General features: G+C 36.3%; 1 protein-coding gene across 1 annotated transcript in view; it reads left to right on the forward strand.

Annotated features, from left to right (window-relative positions):
- Positions 1-19962, forward strand: part of LOC144468457 (dipeptidase 1) — a 185655-nt gene that overhangs the window by 99258 nt on the left and 66435 nt on the right. The window lies entirely within an intron of this gene.

A 19962-nucleotide genomic window follows, 5' to 3' on the forward strand; every position in this document is an offset into this window, starting at 1 on the left:
ATAATAAAGAACGTAAATAAATATATAAAGAATAATATCAAATTTTTATTATCACGTGGTAATATTTAAGTGCAGAAGGCAAAGTGATTAAAAATTGTAAATTACTATTATTAATTATTAAATAAATTCTGTTACATTATAGCTGAATTACTTAATCAGCAAACTAATTAAATTTAACTGTAAACTCTGTCAATTTTACGAATATTATTAGACATATTCTGTCCCAATAAATTATATCGAATGGTTAATGTTTCGTCTTCACCATAGGGCCAATCCCTTTGTTTGGAAACGCGCCTCCGGAGCCACGAGAACGACGTTCCGAGGTCTCGCATCTCTCGTCGAATCCACACGCAATAGAACGCCGAAATGCGCTTCGGAAATTACGATTACACCGGCGCATTGTGTATCCGCGGTGGCTCTGCTTCCTAAGCATTTGAATTTCGCTTTGGGAATAATATTGGCAAGATTAGCGGCCGTTTAATGGCACCGATGCCGTGAACTTTCGATCGAAACTATTCGGTCGGTTTCAGGAGAATAGCATATCGGTAAATCCCAGGCAAGTTTATGCCTGGGCCGCCCTGCGGGAGGGCCGGTGAATTAAATTCAAAGGGAACCTCGTCGAACCAAGGGAAACAGTAACTGTTCGGAAACATTCCCACGGCGGCTCTACGAAATCGCGAGAATCCGCCGGCTAAATTGAATGCATAATTAGAAACAGTTCTTGATCGAAAAATTCCGATGACGTTGCCGCGTTCCATCGGACATCGAATCCCCGTCCGCATTATTTCAAACCGGGGGTTGAAAACGACTTCGGTTCTTGGAACCATTACGGAGAACCGAAAATATCTGAATCATTATTATAAGTAGGGTGCAGATTTTTATGGAAGATAAACATTGTCCAACTTGATTAGAAGAAACGCAAGTCAGGTGAACATGTCTTACCTTCTTCAATAATTTTAGTAAGCTGTATATGGTATAATGATATTCTCAAATTCTTCTCATGCGTTTACAATTTAATTTTTTGATGGTACCTGATTTTCTTCTTTACAATACCAATTTTCAACTTTTATATAGTATTAAATTTGGAACATTTCTCGCAATATCATATTTCGAAATTTTTCGTAAAATATTGGTAATCTTTTGTTTGAAAATGTAAGAATTTATTCCGTATCAAATGAGCCGACATTACTTTTTAGCTAATTAAATATTTTTATAATGTTTCTATACATAATTATATATATAATTAATATATATAATTATTATAAATGTTTTTGTAATATTTTTAGAAGCATCTGTAGAAAATTTAATTTTTTTTATTTCTTTTTAACGTTCTAATCTTTGTCAGTAACTCTGTTTTCCTGATTTTTGTCAATCTGCATGTTTTCGTTCCCCCTCGGGGCCACATCGAACGGTCGATGACGTCGTGGATCGATGATGCCACTTCATTTTCCCCGGAAATATTCTGCTTTCTCAATAGAAAACGAAATCTCCACTCTGCCTTCCTTTTACGGCTTCATTACGTAACTCCGTTTGATTTTCTTTCAATTTCTTTAGTGTCCGAGATCAACTGAAAAATATCTGGGAAATATGAAAGAATTTTGGATACTGTTTGAACATTGTAAATGTCATCAAAATGTATTTTTCATTACATCAAAATATGTAGGATTTTATGTAGGTGAGTCGTTGAAATCGTTCTCTTCTAAAAATATTTATAACTTCCATAATTGAAGTATACAAACATTTTCTATATTGAAATCGAATATTTAATATGTATCGTTATATGTGGTAGGCTATTATTACAAAGTATAATTTAAGATAGTTCAGTTTTGGTAAATATTATTTATAAATAAAACAATTTCTTTCGGCAAAGTTTGTTGACTTAAAAAATTGACCAATTAGAGGCATGGAAAAAAGCGAAGTTTCTATTGTTCGACAGCTATTGTTTGCGCTTCCGTTATTAGACTTTTCGCACTTGTGGCAATCGATGAGGGACCTAACTCAAACACTGCAAGAAAGAGACCGTAATTGATAATTACGTTGCTTCCGTTTAATTGATTGTTGAATGGCGTATAATCAATCACGGGATTTGCTTATATTGTTCATTTCGTTGCGTCAACAAACCTAATTGACTCGGTGGCGTATATATATATAACTATATAGTTAGAGGAAAATTTGAGGGAAAATGAGGTGTTGTCGTTCCTGCAGAAAATTGTTCCGATGCACAGCTCGAAATTGATATACGTTTATTGGCACGAACTTTAATTGAATGTCGCAATGGAAATGCTGTTTTAATCATCATTGAACAGCTCGACAATAGTAAATTAATTTTTCGTGAAATCGGTATTATAAAATTATTACAGAATAATATTGAAAACGTTAGGAGACAGCATACATTATGGCTGATCGAAAATACTTTAAAAATTACTATTTTTAAAGGATATTTAGTAGTACGTACCAATTACGTAAACAAAAAGAATGTTCAGAAAATAAGAGAACCTAATGGAAATATGTATATTTATAAACAATGGTGGTAAAAAATTATTACATTCATTTTTTAAAAAAGAAATGGTATCGTTTTCCCAACAAATGGCAACTCATAGTTTAATTATTGTTATTCTGTCGCTCAGTTGACTCTATAGGGGAATAATATTTCAAATATACCATACGAATTTATGTATTCAAAATTTGTGCTAATCCTTTGTGCACCTGGTACTCTGAGGTATTGTATTTTGTAACAAATTAGCATTAAAATTACAATCATCCATTACAATTACTGAGATATAAATTTGTGGTCTATTGTTGCATTTTCGTTTTAAGAAAAACGTAACAATCAACATCAATATAAACAACAAAATAAAAATGATATACTACGTCATATTTCCAGCACTTTTTCTATATTTTATTGATTGTAGTAACTCAACAAATAATTTCAATCGATACCTGGACACACACATGATATATACTATGAAAACATAAGTTTGCAAAAATTTCGTGAAAATATTACGTAACGATAAATAAACTGATTCGCAGAGAAACAAATGTTACCATGAAAGGTATAGTTATTTTTAACATACTTTCAATATTGAACACAAATTTTGCCTATTTAACATCGAAGCCAACTCGAAGCATTTTAAGATAAAAAAAATAAAAAGCAGCCATCAAATGAAAAAATTTCCCTTGATAAAAGGTAACTGCATACAAAGTTATCAATAAAATATTTGCAAATTCTGACGACCGAGCTTGGATACAAGCTTTAAATCGCGGCGCACAATTCACAGTTAAATGCGAACAATCTAAAATCGATCAAACGACGAAATCCGATAGTAAATCAAATGGCAGCTGAGCCATTAGCTTTCACAATTTAGAATCAATCGAATAGATAACGTTGCTAATCGATTGAAATAATACTTCGAATAGTTTTGGACAATTTTTAAATTGGTATGCACAATTATCAGCTTAATGCCGACAATTCGAAATCGATCAAACGACGAGATGTAATGGTAAAGCAGAAGGTAGTTGAATCATTAGCTTTTTAAATTTAGAATTAATATATTAGTTGATGCTATTTAGAAATTTAATAACACTTTATATAGTTTTACTCAAGTTTTAATTTGATTATACAATTAATAGTCCAATGCCAAGAATTCGAAATAGTTTACACAGGAAATAATAGTAAAGCAGAAGGTAGCTGAATCATTAGGTTTTTTAAAGTTAGAATTAATGCACTAGAGGATGCTATTTAGAAATTTAAATGACACGGTGAACAGTTTTACTCGAGTTTTAAACCGAATGCTCAATTAATAGCCTAATGACAAGAATTCAAAATCGATTACACGACGAGATATAATTATATAGCAGAAGGTAGCTAAATAATTAATTTTTTAAATTTAGGATAAATGCAACATAGATTGCTACTTATGGACTGACTTAATGCTTTGAATAGTTCTGGCAGGTCTAGATGCAAAATTAACAAATTAACGTCGTCAATCCAATATCAATGAGATGCCGTGGCAAGAGTAGCTAAATCGTTAGCTCATTTTTAGAATCAATGCATTAAAGACATATTTTCGAATCCACCTAAAACTTTGAACAGTGATTCGCACGGTCGCCATTCCGGTAAAAATGGGATCAGATCGTCCGTGATTTCCTCGCGAGCGCTGTTTTTCAATGGAAATCCAGCGGCGGTCCGGGATCTTTCAGCGACTGTCTTTCCGTTGCACATGTCCCGATGAATTGCGATTGTTGAAACGGGTCAACAAGTGAGTACTAACTCCTATCTGACCTAGAGATCCTGTTCGTGCCGACGGTACTTGCCATCTTCGTAAGATATTGGTAATCGACAGATATGGATAGGGGTCGGGTGGGCGGGGACGGGGGGCGAGAAGAGCGAGTCAGAGAAAAGAGGAGAAGCGGATTGCGAGGTATGGAGGATATAGACGACTGTCGGTCCCCTAGACCGGCTCGTATATAACCTGCAGAAAACCAATCGAGAGTGGTGTGTGCAGCAACTCGAACAGAGTATTTTTACTCGGCCGCCAGAAAATCGAGTTCTTTGATCTCGCGTAACGAGGCGGCTTTTAATCTGATCCGGCAGATAGTTAGTAAATCCCTTTTGAGATCTTTAATGAGTCAATAGACCGGGGGAGGGTGCAGGTAGCTGCGCACGACGACCTTTCGACGATTCCAGCCGACCATCGCAGAAGTGGCTCCTTTTCAAGGTGACTTTTCCCATTACCGACGCGACGTAAGCTCCGCTGCCCTCCCACGCGGCGCAACGTGTCACTTCCGCTTCAGCCGCAGCAGATCGGAATAGCATCTTTGACAACGCTTCATCGTACTCCCACGATGTTCAACGTTAACCAGCATAACCTTTGTTCTCGAACGCCCGGCACCGGCACGTCCGTTATTCGATGCTATTATGTGAAGCTTTCTCGACGGTGCGCTCGATAGATGGAAATGATTTAAAACGGTTCCGATTGTCTTTGCGATCGGTTCTCCTTTTTTCGTGTTCAAACTTTCGCCGGCTGCTTTTGAAATTGAATGGAGCCCTTGCTTCTTCTTGTAGCGGTGATATGAATTAATTATAAGGATCGCCGGTACGAGCTGATGAATGGACTGCGGATTTTTCTGCACAATGTAGACTGTCTAAGATGATTGCAGGATTCGCGGGTCTATAGAGAATTTCTTCCTTGCTTTAATCATTACAATAAGTTCTACGTGGTACAAAAATATTCTCACGTTCTTCTGATATGCATAGAAGAACAATTTCCAACGCGACTTAATGATTAATGTTAGGATTTAGAGTTAAAACAATGTCACTTTCGGATAAATCGAAAAGAATTTTTTAATCATTTGATTAAAATGATTAAAATATTCTATCTGATTAAAATATTTGGAATGCCGGAATGTAATCCAATCTATTATAGATAGATAATGATTTTTAAATACGTTCCAAATTTCAATTATTTGAACGAATTTGATGCGACGTAAAATATAAGTGAAAAAAAAATTATTTCAGAAATTCTCCAAGTACTTGAGGTTAACTATCAGTAAGAATATATTCTCATAATATTACGCAACAAAATAATTAACAACTTTTCGTATTATTATTATCCGAGCAATCTTACAATCTCTATTCGAATAATCTATGCGAATAATTTACTCAAATAATTTCTTCGGGTAATATCTTCGATTAATTTCTTCGATTAATTTGTCCGAATAATTCTTTATACGATTAAAACTTTATTCAAATAAATAAATAACTGTCACTAACATCCATTAAGTTAATTGTCTTAGATAAGTATTACTTCAGAATGATTCGAAGTAATACCCAACTATGGTACAATCGAACTTATCTTCGCGGTGATCTAATATCACAGAAAACCGCTGAAAGTAGAGGCAATAAAAATTAATAGATAAAGATCGCGCAGGAATTTCTCGAACGAATGCCGAAAATATTCGCGATCGCGTTCCCAATGCTTTCCTAATTGTGAGTCCAATTTGTAATTACTATGCCGGCTGATGGCATGTTTCGAAGACCCGGAATGCCGGGTTCCCGTAAAAAACGAACGTGCAAGATTTCCGAACGCCTCCGACAAAGAAAAGGCGTCGCATTACCATATAATTGACTTCACCGCTAATTATGAAGTCCGTCAACGTACATTATCGAACCAGTATATCTTGCGCAATTTCCCTCGGAGAACCAATTCAATCCCCACGAACTGAATGCCGGGGGACTCGATGAATTTACCATTGTAATCGCTTTTTTTCCCCTCCCCTCCCTTTCATCCTTCTTGCGCCGCGCTCCTTCTTTCGCCATAGAAACTCGTTCCCCATTTGCATGCGATTGAATGCATGTAAAAACTTTATTCGTTTCGAATCAACACCATCGGTGAAAAGAAGCCTACGTGAATTATGCGAGAATTAGGGCGCCGGCCGCGCTATAAAAGCCGTAATCAAATTAGCCCGACAAATTTCAGGCGATTGATCTTTTCGCCGCTAGACCCGCAGGCATTTTCTCGTGATCGATTTAATACGTGCTTTGTTCGCGAAAACTTACGTCTGTTATTAGTCGATTGCCGGTTCTGTGCATTTATGAGAAATACGAATAGGTGAAATATGAAATTGTGAGGTGATTGGAAGAATTTAAAGATATTGCGTTGTTTCTAATTTGATACAATTCCTAGAAGACAAAAGATATTTTGACTTACCTTCCTTATAATTAATTTAGACAATTTTTATTTTGCATACTAGTGTACCAAGTATTACAAATTATCTTTAACATAACCTTGCCCTATAGTAATTTATTAGTCTAGTCATTTTTAATACAATCAAATATTTTAATACAATTGAATATGTTTGTTATTAACCCTTTGTACTCGAGTAGGGACTCTGAGGCACCAATAAAATTGTTTTATCAAGTCACAAGATGATTTTTATAGCAATAGAGTTTATATTTTAAATATTATAAAATAATAGAATATTTGGTACGAGTCACAAAAATCGATTTCGTATGCATAAAAGTGCACTTTGTTACATAGAATAGAAGTTCTAAGAGCAAGGAAAATTATTTCAGATTTACGGTTAAAAAGGCTTCGAGTCCAAAGGGTTAATTTCTATTCAGCCAAAATGTATATCAATTCTCTTCCGTATCAAAATTTAGTCATTACAGAAAATCTATATACAAAATACATTATCAAGTGCTTTTTATCTTTCTATTGTTTTAGATTAAATATAGTCGCTTTAATGATGACTGCATAAAAACTGCCATTAAAATCTGTGAAGTCCAAAAATCTCTGATTTAATACACAGACATATTTACAATCGCGGTATAAACAGCCTCTTCTTGCTAGACACAGCTAAAGAGCATTGTTCACGAGGATGCGACGAAACATAGTGCGTTAGCTAGCTAATAACGAACTAATTATCCGATCCCTTGTGGTCGAACGCTCGAACTACCCTAAAATTTGTGAGGCCATTCCTTCCGCGATGGTCATTTCTCTCCTTCCATCCAATTCCAGGGTGGATATTAATGACTCTCGGAGCGCGTTCCGTGACAGAAGTAAGCCAATTCAGATCTGGATCAATGACGACACCATAATCAGCAAAGCCCTCGGTAGAGCCATTCACTTAGCCCAGACCTGGCGCGGGCAATCGTGGCACTAATACGCCGCTACCAATACCTGAACATCCGTTTCGCTCCCACACTGTCTCTTTCCCTCGCACCTGCCAAGTCTTTCTCTCTCCGTATTTCTCTCTCTCTCCCTCTCTATCCATCTCTCTCTCTCTCTCTCTTTATCCATCTCTCTCTGTCACTCTCTCGACGGCACACACCTAACTGCCGTCCTGTTCGCACCAATTCCGTGGCGACACGTACCACATACACTCGCACACGCACACAGACACGCTGCGGAGGCAGCACACATGCACATCGATTCTCTCCCGGCGCGAGAGTACCTGGACTCTGCTTACGTTTGAGATTAGGTCATAGATTAAATGGTGCGGCGTCGTGTCAAGTGAGCCTGTTCCACGGGGAGGTGACCAAGTCGGAAGGAAACTCTGTTAAGAAACTTCGGGTGTCTAGTGGAAAACGATCTTTGATGGCCAAGAATGCTTAACGCTGTCACGAAACTTTTTCGTCGTCGTTCGGTTGTCGCCCCGGACGACCGAACTTCTGCAGCGCGATGTTTCTAATATTTTATTTCCCCTCCTTTCGAAGTCAATTTTATCCGGTGATTCCGCGTTGCTTTTTATTCCGACGCGGAACTTTTTTAATATTCCGCCCCTGCCTTCTTGGCCGGCGGGAATCGCTTTTTGCTTTTCTCCGGCCGCGTCTCGCTTTCGCGGTTAATTTTACGTTATCTTATATTTACCGGTTTAAAGCTGAATAATTTCGGCGCGAACGCTTCGTTGAATTTTGAGGGAAAGTGCCACTATAGGATTAGGATGGCGAGTACCGACATTGCATTATAAGTGATGACGTTATCTCTCGAGAGAACAAACAATTCGGTTTTGTTAGAATCGATTTTTAAATAAACGTAGGAAGGCATTGAATATGTCGATATCTTAAAAAATGGGAAATATGTATTTAGAGATTTATTAATAATTCTTTTTAGACCACTTCTCGAGATCCGAGAATTAATTATTATACTATTTTTTCCACTTGCCGATTTTAGAAACTAAAAACACCAGAAAATCGTTGCGAAATATCGTAAAAATGCTTTCTTTATTTTACCGATGAGGATCGGCGTCCTTTAAAGTTTCCAGAAAACGAGAACCACGCTTTTATGCATTTTCATGGGTTATATCTTAAAACTTCATTTCGGAGAAAAATCTTCGCAGCTTATTCAAAATTCGATTACAGGGAAACTAAATTGAATATCCACAGTCTGCTGAAACGAGGGACGAAAGTAAGAATCGGCCAATATCAAATAAAAAATTGTACAGCTATCGGATGAAATATTGGATTAAAAATTAAATTCAATAATACGAAAAAGTTACATGAAATTTAATTGGAAACTGATTTGAAGAGTCGAGCGGCAGAAAATGATTTCTAAGCAATCGCCGCGCAGTCTATCGAACCGTGAATTTTCAGGTGCAATATACGAGATCGATAAACGGTGAACAAACTCGCCGACCAGGTCTTGTAAATTTCGATATCGAAATCTCGTATGTCCCGTAGAACCGAGATTTCGGTAAACTAATTTCTTTCGATATTTAAAATTGTGCACTTTCGAATATGAAACAAGCGGTTTCGCGCGCGACAGTGTTTTCTACGGACCGCTCGCCAGCATTCGAAGTTATCGGATTGCGACGGGAACCGTTGATTACTTTCGATGTTTTCGCCGATCGAACTCCTCTCGGTCCCTTTCTGTCGCGAAATGTTTGCCCGGCGTCGATGGCAAAACATTCCAAGCGATTAGTCATAATGATCCAAAGCTAAGAGGCCACGTTCTCATTACGTATTCGGCCGGAGTCGCGGTGAATTTGAAACTTCGACAAGTTTGTACCGGTGCTATTTGAACTACGCGACGGAGTAAGGAGGGCAGCTAACGACTCTACCGAATGTCAATGGACCGCGACGTCGGGTCCAAGGGAAACTTCGAGCATCGATTACCGACGCGATAATTACGCAGGTCTGAATGTTTATGTAGGTCACATTAACGTAACGGTTCTTTTCGAGCTAAGCGATCGAGAGCGTCCGACCAATGAGAAACGCGAACCAACTTCACGTTGTTAAAACCACCCTTAAAAGCTCGCGCAGTTTGGAACATCGAGAAAGACGATTTTTTGAAAATATACTCGCGTGAGCATGTCTTTTGTTATTTATATACATTACTATTAAAATCTAAACTTCTGTTTGAAATTTATTGTAATTTAAATTTATGAGAGAACTTTATTTTAATTAAATTTGGCGTAACGAATTCGATTGAATCTTATCTCTATTTAGAACTCAAATAAAACTTCAATTTAATTTACTTAATTTTCTATTGACCCTTTGCACTTGGGTGGCGACTCTGCAGCACCATTAAAATTATTACACCGCGTTCCAAAATTGTTTTTGTAGATATCGTCAAAGTTTAGATTTAAAATATTGTTAAAAGTGTTATATGCGTCACGAAACTCAATTTTATATCCAAAAAATTAATTTTGTTATATACAAAATGGAAATACTAGAAGCCAGAAAAATTATTTTAGATTTGCAGTGCAAAGGGTTAAAAATCGACTGTAATTTAAATTTATAATAAAGCGTCATTATAATTCAATTTCACATACAAAATATATCATGATAATTTCACCCCTATTTAAAATGAATTATAAACCAAATTAAAAGTTTGATAAAACTGAAGTTTCTTTACGTCGACTAGTACAATTGTGTAGAACATTCTCAAATGTAGATGCACCTTGCTTTTTCGTCTCTTGGAATACGCAATCGCACAAACAACTGAAAATCTACCGAAATAAGTGCATTCGGGCATAGTGCAACAAGAATTCGAAGATTCTGCATGCGACGGCAGAAAATTTCATCGGAATCTGTTTCCGTACGAGTCGAACCGGAAATAAACACTAAAAAACAAATTTGTTTGTCAAAACAACTGCGGGAGAAAGAATCTAATATTTACCTTCGAATTTAAAAGTCAATTGAATTTTATGGATCGAACGAATGGGGAAGTCCTGTGGCGTAAAGCAAATAAAGAATCCGGAATTAAAAATTTCAAACTGCCTATAAAATACCGGTGCCGCGGTGATTCAATAGCATGAAGCTCCACAATTCGTCCGACGAGGGAAGTGGACTCTACTTTTTATTCATGGTGCACGCTAGACAAAAATCATATTCGTATATTCAGCAAAAAAAGTCCCATTAAAAACGATGTCTATAGCAATAGAATAATTCGAAAAATAAATAGAACGCGATACAAAGGAGTTCGTATATTTTAATTCATTCAGATTATTTCATTATTTTTCCTAATTCCTGGATTTATAATTGTTAACTCATGCGCTACTGTCGTGTAATTAACTTACAATTAAAACGAAATTATTTCATTTGAATTAATTCACTCTGCAATGCATTGTCGATCGTTGAAAATTTATTCTTGTCGATACACCGTACGCGTAAACTGAATTTCATTAGAATGTAGGTATTAAATTTTATTACTGTGCTTTCAACGCTTTGCACTCGAATGGTGACTCTGAGGCACCACTAAAATTATTCTAATGCATTCGAAAATAATTTTCATAATAATAAAGTTTAGATTTAAAAAACTTGTTGTGTAGTGAAATTGTTGTCGTAAGAATCAATTTCGTACGTATAAAAGTGCACTTTATTTCATAGAACAGAAATACTATGGGCCAGGTAAATTATTTCATGTTTACAGTTGAAACGGCTTCGTGTGCAAAGGGTTAATTAATTAAAGTGCCACGGTTCTGAGGGAGTTTTCGGAACAGTTTGTGAAACAGTCGATACGTCGACTCCCATTTCCTCAAAAGAATATCGAACGCACTCCGAGACACGGCTACAAAGGACCAGATGATATGCAATTACCGCATTCTAATCAACGGTTCCGTCGAATTCAGTGACATGTCGATTTACGCGCGTATCAAAGCATCGATATACAACTATATAGTTTCGCGGGTTGCTAATGAGTAAAGTTCCGCTACTCAGAGAAACTAATATATCGCAATCAAAGATATGGTAACCGTAACAGACGGAACTTAGACTTCGATATTTACGCAACTACGTATAGAGAATACACGTGTACGTGAATATGTACACAGGTATGCGATTCAGAGATTGGCCTTGCGCGAATTATTAGCTTCAGGAGTAATTACGATTCCAAACTGGAGTGTTTAATTGTATGAATATCTAAATTAAGCCAATGGGTGTACCAATAACGATCTGCTTTAGTTTGAATCGCTGCCCGATGCGACAGCACTCTTATTGTATTTTTATTGTTTTGTTCGGTTAAAATTATATATAGAACGAGGACGTTATGTAACAAATGTTATTAAAGTGCTACGACTAGGCTGCAGATGTTCTTGTAAATTGAAAATTGTGTAGATTGATTTCAAGAAGCTGGAGCTCTGTGACAATATATTTTTCATCTTAATAACTCTATTTGCATGCGTTCTTAAAGTCTCTCGATTTTCTTTATGCACAAAATAATTTTGTAATTATTATAAATTGCATTATTCGAATTATTTCGACCAAATATATCATGAGTTCTTTTTAATTAAATATTTTATTCGAATAACGAAATTTTGTCGTAAATTATTCTATCTATTCAGCCGAATCAATTTTTAGAATGGAAATTGTAAAATTACTCGAGTATGAAATTATGAATTGTGAGAACAATGTTATATCCTACCAAATTAGAATTTCTGAAATTCTAATTTGAATAAAATTTCGTTCGAAACATTTTTATCTAGATACATTTTTATTCGTTTAGATATTTATTCGTCAATCTCGAATAAAAGCTTATTTGTCACACTATTTATCTCTTATCTTTAAACCGAATAATATTCCTCCGAGTCTAATTTCAAAGAGATTACAATAATTACGCGATTTATTTTTAATTCGAACAAACGACGACCACAATTTCCGAATATATAAAAATCGCGAAATTCCGTCGCGGTACGAGCACGAATATGATTTTAGAACAACACCTGGAATCCGAAACAAGAGTTCGCTCTCGGATCAAATTAACCAGAACGATGCTTGCGGGTTAATGACGTCCGCGACCAAAATGAGGCTGAAAATCTATGTCGACTGTGATGCTCTCGCTCTCGGCTTCCATACAAAATGAATTTCAGGTCCCGGTGCATCGGGCGGGGGAGGGGAGGGGGGGGGGGGGGGGAGAAAAAAAAATGAATGGGACGCCCGTCGAGCGATAGTAAACGCAAAAAATTTTCCGCTTAAGTACCGCGATCTGATCTAACTTGTTCGGAGCGGGTATCTCTTCGTGCTTCATTAATTCGAGATTTAAAATCGAAAAATAAAAAGCCTGAAATTTCATTGTACGAATAACGAGAAAGCCGGGTTGAAAGAGATGACACGTGTCGATACGTCAATCACGGCTGGAGATCATTGGAATTCAGCCCGCGGAACACACATATCCCTTTTTACCTCTTGTGCACCTGCGGAATAGAAGCACCATCGTCATAGGGGCGCTACGCGCGCGCACACGCCACGGGTGTGCAGCTGACGCCGGTGCAAACAAAATTTCGATCGAACATTTAAATTATTCAATTATTATATACCCGTGCGATAAATCCGCCGAAAGTGTCGTTTACGAGAGCGTGCCATCAAATTATTTGCACGTCGAAATTAATTACTGTAGTTTAAGATTAGTCAATATTTGTTCGTGTGATTTTCATTGTTCCGACGCGATTCCGGCTCTCAATCCGTCCATAGAACGCGATCTTTCAACATGACTGATTTCGAATCGATAGAGAATCTGAAAGCGTTCCATGCTTGTATTAATTAACGCTCGAAAGCGTTCGAATATTTACGTGTTCGCAGATTTGCCAGAGTATTTCTATATAGATTTAAATTTATATATCTTAAATTTCTATATGTATAAATATTTCTATATCTTAGATCTCTATATTTATCTCTAGATCTTAGATCTCTAATACATGTATCAATATTAATATCAATATGTGATAATAATAATAATTCTAAATTCAGCTCTCCGAAATAGAGAAAAGACATGACTAAAGTGGAAAATATTCACCCCTCGATAGCTCATTTTTCCAGCTATACTTTCATTCAGCTACTTCAATTGGGAACAATATTATATGTCAGAATTAATGCTTCCATTAGACAGCAGGAGCTCATAATACAGTATTCCCGTCTAAACCCACCATATGCATAACATGACCTTCCCGGGATGTAAACCAGCCTTAGGTGTAGTTAATGAAGCTGATCCTGGCTTCCCCGAATGTCTTCTTCCCTCTACATTATTGTACACAGTCTATCGTCGGTATCAGACTGCTTCAAAAATGATTCGTCGCTAATGCCTTTCGATAATAAATCAGACGTCGAAATGTTTTTAATTAAATTTTAACGCCTCAGCTTTCGCTAGGTCTCGCGATATTGTTTAATCCAGTAGCAGCTTTTATCGTTTCGAAGATAATTTTATGTTTGAGAAAACTAAATAAAAATTATCGTCGACGCATATGTTTCATCTTCCTAAAAATTATTCTATCCGTGGCTGAGTTAAATCATGTACAATCAGAACAGCATGCCACTGATAAATTTTATAGAATAGATTTTCCAATAGTTTCGTATCGAAAGTAATTCATTTCATTAGACTGCTTCACTGAATGGGTCCTTTGTGCAGTTGTCAGAGCAGGGATACGGCACTTTAAATCTACTAGATACTTTAAATCTACTGTATTCTATCGTTACATATTTATTGTTATTGCACCCGTGCAACAAGTATACAAAATCTATTCTTTGTACTTCCTCTTCCAAAGTCTTCTTTTATCTGTATATAAATTATGACTGACTAAATTATTATTATTCTTACTATTATTGTTATATTAAATAAAATCATCTAAGCGTACTTGACCAGTAATAACAGTTTAATGAAAATGGTACTTTAAAGCACATTCGGGTCTTAAAGAGTTCCATGGTGCGCGGCATAAAGAGCCACGATATCACTCGTCTATGCATAATGCATAAAATTCCAAAGTCTCTTCGTTAACTGTTTCAAAAAAGGGAAACAACGTGCGAGCCGGCGTTTTTATTTCCCGCGTTAATTAAGAGAGGCGAAAGACGAGCTGTCCGGTTTCTAAAAAGATTTCCGATAGAATCTGCCAGCCAGGTGCATGCAACTATCGCCGGTGCCCATTCATAGTGTCAGCTTTATATAATATTAGAATCTTATAACCTTTCGATATTACTGGCGACCCATGCGTGCCCGGTGAACCATGAGGGTCGAACCCTCCGCCTATTTTTATTGTAGAGGAAACTGATTTCCGATCTAGATTCCGCGGATACAATTTATTCGAACGTAATCCGATTAAGGGGCGCGTGGCGCGACCGATCTTGCCACCTTACGTATTAATAAACGGCGCTGTGCCGCGCCGGCCGAAAGTTTCATACCGGAATGACGAAATCAAGGGAAATTTAATGGCAGGTGTCGATATGTCAATCAACTCTACGCGCGGTTATGGAGATGCGGTTCACAAAACCTTGCTCCGGCACACATGCACCTCTCTCTCTCTCTCTCTCTCTCTCTCTCTCTCTCTCTCTCTCCTCATCATTTACGGTGGTAGCCGGGAAGGGTGAGACGGATTGGTTGTTATTACAAGAGGGTATAATCGTGATGCAGCACATGCAGGACTGGTTTACGGGCATCCATTTATAGTAGGTACATGGCACTCTGCCGACATACCGCCATCATAATTAGGTCATACCACCCAGCCCCCTGATGCGCGCAGCCATTTTGAAAGAGTAAACGCACACCCTCTCTCCGCCGGTACTCGACTATTCGACTTCCCTGAATTCGTTCCTTTGCCAGAGCCAAGCGATTCGTGTTGCTATACTTTCGCGAAACGTGATTCATACTAACCTTGACATTATCAAAAATTTCGTTAGATCGATTACGATTAATTAAGTCTTTGCATTTGGATGTACTCTCCTAATACGACGAAACTATCGCTTAGGTTGGATTTGGGATGCAATTAATTTTGTAACTTTAAAAAGTGACGTTTATATCACTCATTCAATGCAAGTAGCAAAATGGTAAATCGATAATTTATTCAAACCGTGTTAATCTGCAATCATAATTGTAATACATATTATATATAACATTATTATAATATAATAATACATATAACATTATTATAATATAATAATACATATAACATTATTATAATATTATTATATTATTACATAATATATTATGCAATATTATATAATAATATAATAGAACATATTTATCCTCAAAATAATAACTAACGCTTTAAAAAAATATAAGATTTAATAGACAATTGCATTAGTACAGATTTTATAATTATAGATAAACTTTCTATGGTTCTAATAAATTATATAATTATAATATAATAAATTGTATAATTATATAGTATCTACAATATATATATAATTATATAAAGTCCTATCATATTGTTTCCCTTCAAGCGTAACTTCCTACTTCGCGAATACACGATTGAACCTTAATTGAAGCATACACTGTAAGAAAAATGGGGAAAAGGCTAAATAAATTTGCGTTCAGCGCTCGATAAAGTTAAGGCAGGAAATTGAGTATAGATTAACCACGTCCCACCTTTAAAGGATGTGTAATAGGAAATAAATGTCCAGTGTGTACTGTCGTTACGCGGCAGTGTTCACAGTCAAGGTATTATTTTTACGATATTATAATGTTATAACCTTTCGATGTTAATGGTGCACGTTACCAGTGAACTATGAAGGGTTAATGAAACGTTCACGCCAATAATCCGCAATCAATCGGGCAGCTAAAGACCGTATTCATGAAGTTAGTTGCGATATAGTCGCCGAATTGTGCAAGATCCGTTCTTAAAAGTCTTTACACAAGTTACAAATCCTCTGCAATGGTCAAACATGTGCTTCATTTTTTTTATTAAGTTGGTGAGAAATTAATGTCGGTTCTCGAACTTTCGAACTTCGACGCACGTTTTGAGATAACAATTCACTTTTTTCTGTTTAACTTCCAAGGTCATATTACAGTGCAGACGTCGTGCTGCATGCTGATAGGTATGCTTTTGTTTGTACTTTTAATTTGTGCTCACTTGAAGTTACTGACTTCGTAATTGATACCAAGCATGTTCGTGTATTATTCGTTCGAAGAATTTATCAATACCAGAACAATAGAATTTTACGCTACTGGAATGAACAAACTGTCAATTTATTGGCAAAAATGTGTAGATTCTAATGGATCTTATTATGATTAAAAAAAAACTTATTCCGATTTGTGATATGTCGATTTAAAGATATAGTTTTGGACCTAACCAACCTAATGTAATTACTTTAGTCGTACTACCGTTTTAAATGAACCGCGCACATTTATCACGTTTCCCCTGTTATCACTGCGACTACCGGTTTGGAAAGCTCACGTCGAAGCGATCACATTTGAATAATCACAAGTGCGCTCCAAATGTTCATGTCGTTTTACAAGGAGCAGATTTATGAATATATCGAACGAATTTCCTGGCTTTTGGAATGTTTTTTTAAACCGGGAACGACGGAAATGCCAAAATCGACAAGATTGTCGAAAGCTATCCGTCAGAGTGATACGCATCTGATTCGATTCTATTATCATAGGAATCGAAAATAATGGTTTCGATTAGTAGGCAAACAAGTTTAAAACTTTCACCGATGCTATGAAAGTCACTAATTTACAATCTGTTCTATTCAACAGGTACAGAATAATAGGTTACCGTATTCAGTGAAGCTTAACTCGGTGCCTTATTAGGTCTCTAATTAGGGGATTCGCGTCGTCTGTGTTTCAGTTTTCGTGTTTTAATGCATTGAATAAATGAAGTTACGTCTGTGGCGCATGCTAACTAACAAAATGTTATTTTGACGATATTCTTGCTGCGATTGGAAGGACATTTTGATTGATTTTGAATGATATTTCGGCTTTTGCATATTGACTATAATATTGTTAAGAAGTTATTTTAATTGCGATTTATATCCTGTTTGCATATTTTGTAATTAAAATAGTAACAATAGGGATTAAAAGAGTAGCAATAATTTAAAACGATTGCTAATTGAATATTATGACAAACCGTGAAGCAATTATGTTTCCGGCTATTTAGCTCGACTGCGGACTTTTATATAGAATAAATGTTATCTACATTCATTGCAAAATTTTGGAGCTATTTCTACATTAATCTCTTTTAATATAACTTTAGTTACTTGGAAGCAATATAACAGTGTTTTTTATTACTTTTTCAAGGTTTTCATTGCTCTAAATTTTATCGAAATATTTCTGTTATAAATGCATATAATTTCGTCGTTGATTATCAAAGGAAATAGCTTAATTTAAATTCCCTCGCATTATCAATCATTTTCTGGCATTTTAAAATTAAACATCACTTTCTTATAAATTCTACACAATTTCACAATTCTTAAATATTAGTAAAAGAACTTGTTTACTGTTTTCGAATATTTCGAGACGTATTTAAAATTGTATACCACTGTAACGTTTACAACTTCTGAATTCTTTTTAAGACGAAAACCGAAGAAAAAAATCTTTGACAATCGTCTCAAGAGTTTTAATCCGGAACCATCCCCGAAGCGAATCTGCATTATGCTCTGCAGAAAGAAATTGTCCGACGCTGCTCACGGCGATACAAGACCGGCGTGCAGAATCTGAACGGGGCCGCGGCGAAGAATTACGTAACCGAAAACGAGCGTAACGAAAACGGTTCTTCGCCCGACACGGCCGGGAAGTCGGGGCTTCCGCGGGGGTTGCAAAATATTTTAACAAGTAGGAACGAAAACTCTGTTAGCGGGCGCGCGGCTGGGATACGTGAAAACAGTGACGGGGAAAGGGATTTTAAGGAATTCATGGGGCCAACACTCGCGGAAAACGCGAAACACATTTTTCTCGAAGGATGCTTTCACGGAAATTCGCGGAAAGTTTTTCAAGAAGTTTCCAGACAGATCATTCGTAATTCAAAGATTCGCCCCATTCCGTATGCATCTATGTATGCGTGAGATGCTTGCATTCGCAAAGTTCCCGGCAGTTACGTTAGTTCATTCCAAGTGTTTGTTTCCTTCGACGTTAGTTCGGGATTCGCAAACATCCTTCGAAAGGCAAACTCGTAAAGAGTGGTTCAGCGCTGCAGGCTTGGTTTCTTTTGCCGTTCCCGAGATGTTTGCATTTCTTTCGATCTATTCATACGCCGGGGCACGACCTTCGCCGTACGTCATATTACGAAACATCCATTTCGCTATCGGACGATTGCGCGCGGGCTGGCAAACAAATGCAACTTCGTTGCTTGCCGCGGTTCTTCACACGCCGCACAGCGATGGACCGATCGCGGATTAACCCTTTGCTCTCGAGTGGTGACTCTGAGACACCACTAAAATTGTTATATAATGCTCCAAGATCATTTTTATACCTTATCGTCAAAGTTTATATTTAAAAACTATGTTAAATAGTGAAACTATCACAAGAATGAATTTCATGTGCGTAAAAGTGCATTTTGTTGCATAAAGTAAAAATACTATAAGCCAGAAAAGTTATTCTAAATTTACTGTTAAAATTGTTTCGAGTGCAAAGGGTTAAATGTAAAAATTATTTGATATTTATCAAATATCCCAAAACTAACGGTGATGAAAAGGGTCTTTATCTTATCCTCTACCTTGAGATATCTTCATTATTTTTATCGATATAATAAAATGTGTTACGACAACTTTACTTACTTAAAAAATTCTCAAGGTTATCTTTTTCAGTTATTGAAGATCGTCGTCATTTTTTTTATTAACCCCTATTTTAAAGCTCATTTAAAGATCATATTGTCTTAAGTCTTGATACGCACCACATTGCTGCGTTAAAAAATAGGCTGAAAATAGCGATGACTTTCAATACTTGAAACAAATAAGCTTAGAAGAAAAAGGAGCCGAAATTATAATATTCTTAGCTTTGAATCAAACAAAGTTGTCCAGACACATTTTTTTATGTCAGAAAAGATGACGAAGATATTCTAAAAAGCAGGATAAAATAAACACCCTATTAGTAAGATTATAATATATAACATAAGCTAAAAGCTAGCATAAATTAAGCCAATTGATATATCATTTATAATAGAAAACATATAGTAATTAATTCATGTCAATGTTATATATTATATATTATATTAAATTCAATAATGTACATTGAATTCAATCGACGGTTCAAATCGATGCTTACGACTCGGAATATGTATACACTTCCTGGTGATTGAGGGAGGGCCTATTATAAATAA

This window comes from Augochlora pura, chromosome 4 (assembly GCF_028453695.1).
Source record: "Augochlora pura isolate Apur16 chromosome 4, APUR_v2.2.1, whole genome shotgun sequence".
Classification (NCBI taxonomy): domain Eukaryota; kingdom Metazoa; phylum Arthropoda; class Insecta; order Hymenoptera; family Halictidae; genus Augochlora; species Augochlora pura.